At 44.1% G+C, this 12458-nt stretch overlaps 1 pseudogene; it reads right to left on the minus strand.

The window, feature by feature from the left end:
* Nucleotides 1–896, minus strand: part of LOC116101445 — a 1213-nt pseudogene extending 317 nt beyond the window's left edge.
* Nucleotides 897–12458: the final 11562 nt, after the last annotated feature.

The following is a 12458-nucleotide window of genomic DNA, read 5'->3' on the forward strand; positions in this document are numbered from 1 at the left end:
TTCTTTTCTTCTTCTTCTCCTCGTCCTCATCCTCCTCCTCGTCCTCCTCCTCCTTCTTCTTCTTTCCCTTTCTCCACCTAAAGGAGCCTTCAGGAAGGCTGGATCGGGCTTCTTCAAATCTTCTAGATCTAGTAGTTCATCTGAGTCAATGGGGTCCTCGCTGTCATCCTCCGCGTCATTGCTGAGAGGGTCCAGGTCTTGGCAGTAGCAGAATCCACCGCAGGCCTCTATTCCTGGACAGACTGCATCTCTTCCTGGCTGAAGGACTCCGCTGCAACTGGTTTACTTGCACTGCAACTGGTTTACTTCCAGAAGGCCAGAAAAAGTCAGGGACGAACGAACACAGCTTAAAGACCATCTTTACTTTCTCGTTGTTAACTACAGCTGTCTCCACTGACCTCCTCCTGGCGGATGGATTTCCACCACTGACCTCCTCCTGGCGGATGGATTTCCACCACTGACCTCCTCCTGGCGGATGGATTTCCACCATCACAGCTAGAACCTTAGCACTATGCAGCGAGGTGCTCCCTGGGACTACATCTGACACAATAAACTATAAAGCCAGAGATGTTTTGTTTTGTTTTGTTTTCCCCGAGACAGTGTTTCTTTGTGTAGCCGTGGCAGTTCTAGAACTCACTCTGTAAACCAGGCTTGCCTGAAACACATAGAGATCCGCCTGCCTCTGTCTCCAAGCTCTGGGTTCAAAAGCGTGGGCCACTGCTGCCCAGCCAAATCTGGTTTCTTTATGGGTAGACTGGAACATCTGGTTGATATTTTCCATGAATACCTGGCCCTCACTGGCCAGTTAACCTTTGAAGTCTATCCAGTTTTTAGGACTCCTCGGGAGATGACTTGTCCCAGAAAACTGCCACAAGCTGGCCAGGGGACTCTGCCATTGCTGCAGTGCTGTGGGACCCAAAAGCTGCTTCCTCCTGGCCTAAACACCCCGCTCCACAGATGCAGGCTTCTCGTCTCCCGGGCTTAGTATTTTTATGGGATTCTTGAGCGTTTGAATAACTGGGTCTTCTAATTCTTGTGCCTGCTCTTTGGACTCTTTTCCTCCTGCTGGGTAGCTATGTCCAATTTCAATATGATGGGTTTTGCTTTATCTTATGTTTTGTCGTGTTTGGTTGTTATCTCTTAGAAGCCTTTTCATCTCTACTGAGAGTCAGAAATAGAGTGGGGCTGAGAGGAGTAGAGAGAGGGACTGGAAAGTACAATCAGGATATAATGTATGAGAAAAGAATCTATTCTCAATAAAAGGAAAAAATGGGAAAAAAGAGGAACGGTCTAGAGATCAGACTGAATAGAGGCCATTTTTACATTTTATAGTAATCAATTTCATGAATATTTTCATATCATCCCCATCAATTTCTTTGCCTTTTAAACAACTTAATATTGTGTAAATTATTTGGAAACTACAAATACTTTGCGAGGTTAGAGAGCAACCTTGAAATATAGGTAGAGAAACATGTGGTGTAGGGCAACACTGCCCCCTACAGGTCCTTAGCATACTGTGGGAAAGACGGGCCCCACTCAGCAATCATTGGACTGTCCTGCTGCTCCAGTCAGACCTGTCCTGTTTTCAAAAGGTCTGGGAGCAGTGACAAGGCATTTGGACTCTGTCCACAGCCATCATCGCTCATGAAGCTAGTGATCTGGAGCTAATCCCAGAGCATGGAAAGCGGGGCGAGCCATCAGAGCCCAGAAAAGCCACCCCAAGTAAGGTGCTAATGTGCACTGGGTAAGACACAGGACAAAGGGAGACCGATTCCAGCGTCCCTCACCTCTGTGCCTAGAATGGGGTCACCAGGCTGACCACTAGGGACACATTCTTTAGCTGTGCTTCTAGAGGAAACATGCAGACTGGCTGAAAAGTGGTCAGTGGGAAGGAAGGGCCAGAAGAGAAGCCATCTGGGCCACGAGAGGAACCCAGACCCGAGGAGTGCCTACTGGCAAGTTACTGCCCATCTCATTCCCACTTGATCCATACTCGTCTTCTTAACTTAGGATTCATGTTTTTCCTTCTCTTATTTTTTTGTCCCATTTTACAAGAGCAAAGCAAGGCTGCCAAAGCAGTCAGGCTATTCTAAGAATCCACTTGGCAATTCTGGAAACATAGTAACCCGTGAAAGGCTGAGGCCTGGCCTCTAGAGGATTGGTAGAGGCTGCTAAGCATCATCTCTGCACTCCGTGAAGGTGGGGCTGGGAGAGATGACATTCATAGAGTGATTCTGCTCAACCGTTGCTGATGATGGCAAGGCAAATGGTGCTTCCAGTAGGTGCTGCTTAGATGTTTGAAGAGAGAGCTTCCAGATCAAATGGGACCGATCAAGGGACACATAGACAATGTGAAACTGATCTATGCCTCATAAGATAGATAGGTGCACACAAACTCAGAGAATTCTGGGAGGGAAAACCATATGGGCCAAGGAGATAGCCTTTTTGAGGGTAAATTGAACTTGATGCTCCTGAATGAAAATAAACAAACGCCTTCTCTGAGGCGAATTGGAGCTGGCTCGACGGCCCATTTCTATGCATCAGCTTGCTGCAGGAACTCGATCAGCCTATTCCCAAAACACCACTGCACTGTATAGATAGGGCTATCACATATAATAAACACATGGGGAAACTTAGGAAATGCATCATCTGTTCTGCATGCTTAAGCACCACATCATGTTCAGATAACAATTCCCCTCCACGTTGTGGGTGCTGCAAGCATGGGCTGAAAACGCATTTGGAAGGCTCATTTCTTTCCATTAAAAGTGTTGATTGGGTCTCTCCATGTTTTACAATATTTGTTTTGGAACATGCTAGATAAGGAATTGAAAGAGACAGGAAGAGGGAAATGATGACAGAACTGAGGAATTGACAAAAGAATCAGTAAAACCAAGACACACCACAAAATGGATATTAAATTAGCATTGGATCAACAGCATTTTCAACTGATTCAACTAAATAAAGCAAATAAAACCTTATTTACTGTGTTTATTTTGCTATACACCCATGGAGACAGAAGATACACTGTGAGACACAAAGCCTTCCTAGGTTTAGGATCTGAGCAACCCCATAGATGTTTGAGAAAATAAAATATAGAATCTTTCATTGAATGTTTTTAAAATTATTTTTTACGTGTGTGTGTGGGGTGCATGAATGGGCATGCGTGCATCACAGCACACCTGTGGAAATCAGAGGACAATCTGTGGGATTCAGTTCTTACTTTTCATCATGTGTGTTCTGGGAATCAAACTCGGGCAGTCAGGCTTGGCAGCGAGAGCCTTCACCTAACTTGGAGAGCCTTCACCTAACTTGGAGCCCCTTCACTAGCTCCAGAAAGCCCCATTTTAGAGCATAAACTGGAGCAGTGATTTCTTCAGTGACCTTCTCCTGATTTAGAATAAATTCCTCATCAGAATCGTTGAGTCCCCACACAGATCATTTTTTGTCACTTCTCTGAACGTGGCTTGTCACAAGTCCCCTCTAAAGAGGGAATTTCTGGTTTTGCTGGAGACTCAGTTGTGTCATGTGGTATTTTTCTGGAAGCTGCCTGGTGAAAGGGAATGGGATGTTTTGCTGGAGTAGACCCTTGAGAGGACATGTGATGTTTAGAAAGAAAGTGAGCATAACCCAACAGACAGTGGACTATGGGTGCTCTGGCATTGGTTCGCCTTGCTTTCTTCTCTGATCCTTACTTGTAACTTTATAGAGAGCAGAGCACCGAAGAACTTCTTGCGGATCGGCAGAGACTCATAGTTTCTTTTGGATCTAGCTGCTGTTGCTGGTTCTTGTTTGGTGTTTTGATAGCAGACTGGACTGCAGACAACAAAGATTGGACTCACTCCAAAGAACTGCTTCTAAACAGGTCCACATCCCCTTTGTCCTATTAGCCATCTTCCTCCCCTACCTTTGGTCTGTGAGCAATAAGGGAGGTTGAAGCATTTAAGAACACCTGTTAAAGTAGGTTTTGGAAAATGTAAGCCCACACCCCCTCACTCAGCATGCCCCATGTCTAGATTCTCATTCCATCTCACAATGTCCACCTGGCCACCCCTTTATCCAGAATGACCGTCTCATGCTGTACCTATATTCCCTTTTCTGGACTCCTTGTTTCTTCTGTACCTCAAGCAAGTTATCAATTGTTTAGTTCGTTAATTTCTTAACATAGTTTGGGAATGCTTTTGTTAATTTGGCTGTTTGCTATAGAGTCTTAGACTAGAAGGTGAGAATGATCAAGGCAAGGACTTAGTCAATCTTCTCTGTCACTATCTCCTGCTCTCTGACTTGTGTATGCCATACAGAAGAGTCCTTGCATTGAACATGGACTTGCTAACATACGACCTTCGGTCGACAAAGAGCAGGTTCCTATTGCCTGTATGGTTCGTGACCACGTGATGAATGCGTGAATATACTGAAATTTTGAGTTGCTACCACTCAACAGCAGACAGTTGCAGTTATTGGTGTGCTGTTAGAATTTGCTCATGTTTTTGTTAGATCTCTTTTTATTCTAAATTGTTCTCAGACACACCATTGAAATTCTCTAACTATAAATTTTCTTTCATAAAGACATTCTTCTTTATTAAAACAGACAATCTGGGTCAGTTAAATGCAAATTTTAAAGGGAACACTTTCTCAAGACAATTTAGTAAAACAGTAAAATTTATTTGTTTTGGGTTTTACTGAACCATAATTTAGACACATAAAATTTTCCCACTTCAATGCATAATTTTATGAGATGTGGTGTTTCCATGGCAACACAAAGGCCTTTCTTCCTCTCCTGTAGTTGGTTCCCTAGAGCCTGCTATCTCAGGCAATACTGACTCCCTAGCTGTCACACGGGGTTTATTTCTTCCACAGCTCTCCATTTCAGCATTTTGCCCACAGTCTTGAGCATCTCTTTGTTTTTCCTCTTCACAGTGTTTCTGTGAATGACCCACATTGTCAATTCCCAGATAATTTTTACACCTTTGTACCCTTTGTGTTAGAAGGGAACTCAGGCTTTCTCAAGCTCCTCTGAAGACAGGGGGCTTCTTTGAAAGCGCCAGAAGGTGGTACTGCATCCTGATTAAGGAGCTAACCTTGTTGGCAGGAGCAGTTGATAGCCAGCACTGTATTTGCCTCCTAAGGAAACTTGGGTACCAGTTGGCATAACTTGTCTCGCTTTCTCAGTTACAGCTGGGATGAGCAGAATGCTTGACTCGAAGTTGCCTGAGGGACACATTGATCAAGAATGTGAAATGTTAATATCTCTTATAAACAGCACCTCGCCTGGACTTCAGGTACCATGGAAGAACTACCTCTCTGACACGCTTCTTTCCTTCCCATTTCCTTTTCAACCATTTGTTCAACTCAGACTCTCTGTTACCAGATGATTAAGCCTTGGAAAGGAAAAGGAAAAGCTTGGACCAAGGGATTCCACTAGTTTCTGAATATTAATCGATTAACAATTATTTTATGTATATTTCTGATTAGTTTTCATTGGGGAAGGTACATAGGCACATGTATGGTGTGTAGAGGAAAATCCTAGGGTCTCCTCAGACAACACTCAGCTTGGTTTTTGAGACAGAGTCTCTCACTAGCATGGGGCTCACCCAATTAGGGTAGGTTGGCTAGCCAGTGAGCCCCAGGGACCTGCCACTTCCCCAGCTCTGGAATTACAAGTCCACATCACCATGTCTGTCTCTCACATGGGCTCTGAGGTTTGAACAGAGTCCTTTTGCTTGCACAGCACACACTTTATTAACTTAAATGGCATAGTTATTTTCCTGTTGTTATGATAAAATATCCTGACAAGAGCACCGGTGCTGGTTAGCTTTGTGTCAACTTAACACAAACTAGGGTCATTTGGGAAGAGCGCTGTCATTTGAGAAAATGACTTCATAAGATATGCCTGTGGGCAAGTCTGTAGAGCGTTTTCTTGATTGATGATTGATGTGGGAGGGCCCAGCCCACTGTGCACAGTGCTGCCCTCTAAGCAGGAGCTCCTGGGCAGGGATGAGAAAGCAGGCTGAGCAAGCCATGGACACCAAGCCCGTAAGCAGTGTTTCTCTCGGGCCTCTGCTTCAGTTTCTGCCTCCAGGTTCCTGCTCTGAATTCCCTCAGTGATAGTGTATAACCTGCAAGTTTTAAGTGGAAATAACCCTTTCCTCCCCAAGTAGCTTTTAGTTGTGTGTTTACCATAGCAAAGAAACCCTAACTAAGGCAAGCAATGTAAGGTAGAAAATTTCAGGTATTTTGGCTAACAGATCCAGAGGGATACAGTCTATCATATGAGGAAGACAGGGCGACAAGCAAAGAAGGCACGGTGGTAGGAGCAGGAAGCTGCCTGGTCAGTGTTTCCACATACAGGCTGCAGAGCATAAACAAAAAGTGAAGCTTGGGTATAAAATCTCAAGTCTACCCCTGTGAACCACTTCCTTGTGAGGAGCCTCACCTCACACAGGGACTACAGCTTTCCCAAACATCAGCTGGGAAAGTATTTCCCCAACAAGTGACTCTGTGAGACTTAACATTCAAACCACAACTCTAGCTATCCCCAACTCCGGGAGAGTAATTCAAAATAAGTTTCCCAGCAAGGTCTATCTTAATATGTATCTCCTTCTCTGACAAATAGTTCAGAACTTTTTAGCATATTCTAATTGATCATTTACATTCAGTGCTTGGCGGGAAATGAACGTAATGTCCCTTAGCAACAGACCTTCAGCATCAAGCTTTCCATTTAAGCTTAGCAGCATATTGATCACAGTGTGGATGCAAAACAGTTCTCATGTCTAATGGAATAAAAGTTTCTTCTGGAGCCCAACAGGAGTGAGATCAGCCTGGAAACACTGATTCTGCCTTCCCCGTATACCATGTTCCAATGTGGAAATGGTTGCATGAACTCTATTATATAGTAACAGGGCAAAGAAAGCTATACTCAAGGCATTCATTCACTTACGGCCACAGATATGATGATGTCACTTTAGAGTGGTAGAAGGTCTAAATAACAGGGGTCTAGACTCTTATTCCAAAAGAACTTGCCTAATAGTTACAGGGATTGGTTTTAGGTCAAACACAGAGGTGGAGGATGGATGACTATTTAAACAGGCTAGAGACAAGATCACTTAGATCTGGATCTACAACATTCCAGCTCTCTACCCTCTGACCTTTGGCTACTCAGCCTTGAGGGATTTTTAACATTGTAGCACGTCCTCCACCCCCAGCCTGCAGGAATTTCAGATCAGGAAGGAATGAACTAGCTCCTAGGAATGGGTTGAGATCAGAAGCCGGAGGCTTCCAGCGAGATTCAATTAGCTTAGCGCTGGAGGGGAGGGGGGTTCTCTTTCTACTCAATTAAAGGGATTAACCTCACTCAAGGAAGAAATGGTTTATTTTGGCTCACAGTTCTATTTGCTTAACTCTGAAGAGACTACTCTGGTGCAACAACTGATTCAAGTCTTACTGCAGGCACTGCAGGATGAAAGGAGTTTGGTCACTGTGGTATCTGCAGTCAGGAAGCAGAGAGAGAGAGCTAAAAGGTGGTGCCCAGGCACTCTCTCCTTTTTCTTTAGGTCCATATTCCAGCTCATAAAATTGTGTCACCCACATCTCAGGTAGATCCCAACCCAGAAAGTCCCTCACAGATAAGCCCAAAGGCTTATCTATCAGTTGATTGCAGATTTTTATCAGCTAACATTAGCAAGTCTACCCTTTGTCAATTTGACAACCAGAGACGTCACTTTAAAGCCACAACCATCCACCTTTATTTGCATAAGCTCATAACAAAAACCACACTCAATCCAACTTCAACCCACAGTTCCACCAGAGTTCAAAAGTGTAAGTGCAGAGAACGTCAGAGACGTCAAAAAGAAAGTTACACCCTTGCAGCATATGATGGCACAGAGCACACTTCCTTATTCCAAAAGGGGAATGAGGACACAGCAAGGGAAGATCAAACCAAAGCCCGACTGAAGCCCAGAGGGCCAACACCAAGCTCTGCAGCTCTGTGTTTGGCATCTCAGGTTTGTGATGGAGTCACCCAGGATCCACACGGGGTGGGTAACCTCACCCATCCATCTCTGCTACCTGCGGCACCTCTAGCCTGTCCCTTGGGCTGACTCCACTTAAATGATGCAGCTATCTTGGCAGACATATTACCAGCTTGGCATCTCCAACATCCTGGGAGCTCTGTTGCAACCTAGGCTTTACCTTCCATGAAGTGAAGTGACCTCAGAACCTCTTTCCAGGAATCCAACCATGCCTAAGCCAGCTTCCAGAACCTTGGCAAAAGCTTCATTCTTGTGTTTTCATGCCTATAAAACCAGAAACACATGGATGATGCTGTCAAGTTCTGCTGCCAGCTCAAGATGTAGCCTGGTCCCCTTTGACCACACTTGTATCAGCCCCTGTCTGACTCCCAGGGTGACACAGGGAAACACTTTTGTAGGCAGTTGTTAGGCCCTTTCTTTTCAATGGTTCACAGGTTGGAGTCTGCAGAGAACTTTTCCTGTTGTCCCAGTGCAGAGCACAAGCTTTTTCTTTAATAGGGGCAAATCTCTTTTTAACAATTACAGTTGCTTTCCCTGCATCTTCCTTGTCTAATTGATAGGTTAATTTCCTCATTCAGCTAATAAGCACTTAGTAACAAAATGTCTTTCATATCGATGCTATGAATAGATTCCTTTACCGTCTTAAAGATTTGGGAAGCTGAGACAGGTTATTGTGTAGGAAAGATTAATTTATTCATGTGAAATGCTCCATAACTAGAAAAAGTAGATGTAAGCAAAGTGTCTGCCTACAGAGAACATAACTAAAATAATGGTAAATGTTGACTGGATTAAGCCACAGAAGCAGCATCTTTGATTTACAGATGTGACTCTTAGCTATGTTTTAAATGTTTGTAAGGGATCCTTACCATTGGAGAAATGTTTTCCCTTATGAGTCACATGAATATTTTCCATATCCTTTGTCGTGAATTTCCTGCCTGATAATTATCTTCTTGAAACAAGGACACAGTAAATAACCGTACTGAAGAGTTCCTTTTTAAAAAAAAGTCCACTTGATACCTATTTCTGGCACACCTTAAATCTGCAGGAAAAGTAGAGGCATTAAACTGGTTGATAAAGAAACTAGGGACAGCATAGTTAAGGAGCAGAGCCACGCCGGCCTTGAAGACATCAGGCTCCACTTCAGGCCTTGCTTCCCCACCGGTAGGTGTGGTTGGCCCACAATCACAAACTGGATCCTGAGGCTGGTGGAGGCGGGGAGTTGTGTCCTTGGCAGGACAACCTGGAGCTAAGGAGACCTCAGGCAGCAATAAGAACAGACTGTCGAGAGTAGACTTTCAGGAGGCGTCTTCAGTGAGACAGCTCTGTTTATCGGGGAGTGGGCGACAAGGGCTGTTTAAACCTTTGGAGAGTGAGTAGGGGCTATCCGGATGAGTGCACGTCATTGGCTGGGACTAGGGTGCTTAGGAAGCCTCATTAGCATAAGGAGGAATTCCAGGTGCTGTTGGACATGACCTTATAAGGAGAGAGGAAATTGAATGTGGCTACCAGGCTACATGACCTCCACTGGTAGGGCAAAGGTGAGGGCACAGGGCTACATGTGCCCGGTCATAAAGACCCAGGGCAAGGAGAGGGGTAATCCTAGTTCTGCCGATCTCAGGACGAAATTTCTGGGGTTTGAACACACTTTGACCCCACTCTTGCTCCTGACCTGCTACTCGAGTCCTGTGGCTCCGTGGCCCCACGATCTTCTGCCTCTGTCTCCGGAGTGCAGGAGTTACAGATTTGGACCAGTAAGCCTGGTTATGATGCTTCTTTTCATAAAGATTTTGTTCTTCATATCAAGTTTTTTCTTCTCTCTCCTGCTCTCTTCCCCTTGCATCCCTCTCTCTCCCATGCGCTTCTCTTTCTTCCTCTGTTGTCTTCTTCTTCTCATTTGATTTCCCTGAAATAATTCCGTGTAGAATTATCTCCTGTCTACATCCTGTTTAGACCATGTACCTCACAAACGCAGAGACTAACTGTAGTTCTAGCACTGGCTACTGTGTCTTGTGAAACTCACTTTCCAAGGAGAAAATGCCACTTGGGAGTTAAAGAGTCTACAGGGCTTGAGGAACTGGTTACAACTTGGTTGTTTTAAGGAGCCTACAAAATAACTTCCGTACCTGAGGCTCAAGGAACCGGGCAGAAGAGGAAGTAGGAAGACTATAGGACCCATAGGATCCGGAGCTGGCTGTGAGATTGTCTCCTAGGAATGTTAGAAGCTACACCCTTACTAACATGACTGCCTAAACATCTAAACATAAGCTGGACAGAGACAGCAACAGACATGATATAATGCACAGGGGAAAATCCAGGAGACTTCAGCCCTCCATAAGGAACTATAGGCAACTAAGGAACACTGTGAGTGCGTTACACATTCTTCCCCAGGGAAGAGCACACCAGTTCATTTTCTAAAATATCAGATGGTCAGCTTTGAAAACAGACACACAAGTAACATTATACAGACAGAGCAGGTTGTATTTATGTATTTCAGAATATATATGTATATTTGTCTATAATGAGGCCATTAATTTGAAAGAGAGAAATGGGGGTATATAGATTAATATCATGTAGCAAAATAAATAGATTTTAAAAGCTAGATGTCCATTACTGTTAAGGTTGACCTCTGGGTAAGAAGAATGAAGTTACGTCATTTGCTGGTAAATGGATACAATGAGTAATAATCATATCAAGTGAACTAGATTGGTACCAGAAGGACAAATATCACATTTTTCCTCATTTTTGGTTCTTAAATTTTGTATAGACACGTAAATCTACACATGTACATGTGACACGAAGGTAGAAGAGAAAGTGTATAGGAAGAAAGAAGCAAAACAGAGGGTGAGGCCAGGCATATATCAGGGAGCATGCTCAAAGTACACTGTATACTTGCATGGAAATGCCCTCGTATAATCAGTACTGTGTGTAATGAATACAGCAATAAAAAGGGTCATGTATATAACCTATTCTGGAGGGAATCATCAGGATAATTAAGATTTTCCATAGGTTGGAGCCTCATCCACTGGAGAAGTTTCTTCATGCAGCAGATTGTAGTTAACACAGAGACACAACTATACAGTGTCCAGAGAACGAGAGGCTTTGGAATACCCGGCCATAAATGAGATCTTAATCACCTGTCTCCTCAAGGCTCAAAGATCCATGTGGAAGAGAAGGCAGACAGAATGTAAGAGCCAGAGTGTGGATGGGACCAAGGGGACAGCATCTTCCAGATACAGCAGGGGAGATGAAGTCACCTAGACTGACCATGTGCACATGGCCTGCACGGATTTCAGCCAGACAAAATCTCAGCACAGAAAAGGCGAAAGGGATACAAAGTCCCCGCACTAACCAAGAAGCTATTTGCAGTTAAGACCTGCTGAGAGAAGGGGAAGGGGTTTGTTCAAATGGAGTGTCAACTGTCCCCAGAGCAGGCCCAGGCCCAGGACCCAGAGCTGTTGGCCAACACAAAATGGACTCCATGGTTTTTCTGAGGCTTTTTTTTTCTTATTTTTTCCTTTCTTCCTTCCTTCCTCCTTTTCTCCCTTCCTCCCTCCCTTCCTTTTGTCTCGCTGGATTTTTATTTTCTATTCTGTTTATTTTGTTTTGAGAGAGAGAGAGGAAAGGGAGAAAATGGTAGGCATTATGTGGATAGAGAGTTGAGGAGAATCTGGAAAAACTTGGAGAGGTGAAAAAATATGTTCGAAAAATATTGTATGAGAAAATAAATACCTAAATAAATCCCACATTCTATTTCTTTTCTGTTGGAACACAGTCCAAGAATAGAGTTTTGTGAGATTTCTGAGTGGTTGTGAGAAAACTCCAAGAAAACACAACATGAGTCTTATAATCTCAGTTTCTTCAGAACATGGAAGTGTTCTTGGATTATGTTTTCATGTTCCTCCCAGGTGTAGAAGATAGGAGCGAGTTTACTTTAGTTGCTGTTATTTGTGTCTCTATGGGAAAATATTTTTTCCACACGTGGCTTGTCCTTGTGATTGTACACTTTACTCAGGCTACTCTTCTTAACTCTCAGAGTATAAATTGTCCGATGCGCTGAATAAAGCATGAGACTTTAGTCCACCTCGTTTTTTAGCTCCTCCTCTCCCATTCACGCCACCAACTAGAGCAGTATACACTTTTCCCCAAGATACTTCCAATATTTCTATTCTAGAGGACCCTCTTTTGATTATTTTATTATTTCTAAATTATGTGTATGTGTGTGCCTGTGGGAAGTAGCGACATATGCACAGGAGTGCAGGTGCCCACTGAGGCAGAGGTGTCAGAGCTCCTGGAGCTGGAGTTTTGGGTGGCTGTGAGCTGCTTGACATAGGTGCTGGGACTCGAACTCAGGTCTTCTGGAAGAGCAGCAGGTACTCTTAAGCACTGGACCATCTCTCCAGCCCCTATTACCATGCTTGCTCTACGATGTCCATC

This window comes from Mastomys coucha, unplaced genomic scaffold, assembly GCF_008632895.1.
Source record: "Mastomys coucha isolate ucsf_1 unplaced genomic scaffold, UCSF_Mcou_1 pScaffold21, whole genome shotgun sequence".
NCBI classification, from domain to species: domain Eukaryota; kingdom Metazoa; phylum Chordata; class Mammalia; order Rodentia; family Muridae; genus Mastomys; species Mastomys coucha.